Source organism: Triticum aestivum, chromosome 3B (assembly GCF_018294505.1).
Source record: "Triticum aestivum cultivar Chinese Spring chromosome 3B, IWGSC CS RefSeq v2.1, whole genome shotgun sequence".
NCBI classification, from domain to species: Eukaryota; Viridiplantae; Streptophyta; class Magnoliopsida; order Poales; family Poaceae; genus Triticum; species Triticum aestivum.
Window position 1 is genome coordinate 138,411,991 of NC_057801.1, and position 1,051 is coordinate 138,413,041.

Here is a 1,051-nt window from a genome sequence, read left to right on the forward strand (position 1 = left end):
GAGGCCGCGGCAGCTTGGCTGGCCGGAGCGTTAACGGTCGTGATAGACACGGGGTAGACGAGGGTGCGGATGGAGGGCGGGCCGCGGTCGTGGGCGGGGACAGGCTCGACGATCTCGAGGATGGCCGCCCGGCGGATGGAGGCCGGGTCGCAGGTGTGCGCCGTCAACCGGAAGGTGGCGAGGTCGGCGCGGGAGCGTGTGCTCGGGTGGAGCCGCTCAATCCAGCAGCTACTGCCGAGGAGGTGTTTCGCCGTGGACAGGTGCCAAGCCTGCGCCGGGATGCCACGGAGCTCCAGCTGGACACTGAGGTCAAGGGAGTCGACGACGGCATGTGCGAGCTTGCTCCATGGGCGGATCGACAGGGTGAAGCCGGGCCCGTTGATGAAGTGGTCGCCGGCGAGGCGGTCCATGAGCTCGCGGGTGGAGAGGATGACAAGGAAATCCTCGGGGTGGTGCGCGTGAATGGTGAAGTCGTCGGGCTGGAGGCGTAGGGAGGAGTACAAAAGCTCCTCGACATCCCCGGGGGCGACTACCGGCCCGGCGCCGGTGATGGAGACGACCATCCCGCGGCGCAGAACCACCTCGGCCTCCTCCATCTCCACAGAGCGCGACAGGATGATGCGTACCGGGTCAACAGGCGGGGCGGTTAGCGCGGGCGGGGTCGGCGAGTCACGGCACGGAGGGGGCAGCCACGACTGCGAGGACAGCGTGCAGAACGCCCTTGTGGAACTTCTTGCAGTCACGCAAGCCATTGCTGGGGTAGAGGCAGCGACGACAATGGATGTCGTTGGTGCAGTCACGCACAGGGTGGCCCTGGTCGAGGCAGCGAAAACAGAGGCCGGCAGACGCCTCCGGGGACAGGCTGCGGCGGACCTGCGGCTGGGCGCACAGGGCGGCGGCCCGGGGCGCGCCGCGGCGTCGATTCCGGCGGTGCGGGAGCTGGAAGCCGTCCGCATCCACCACCGGGAAGCCATTGACACGGTGGACCTCGGAACGAGGTCCCAGCCGGGACGCGGTGGGGGGCGCGGCCGGTCCGCGCGTCGCCGGCGCC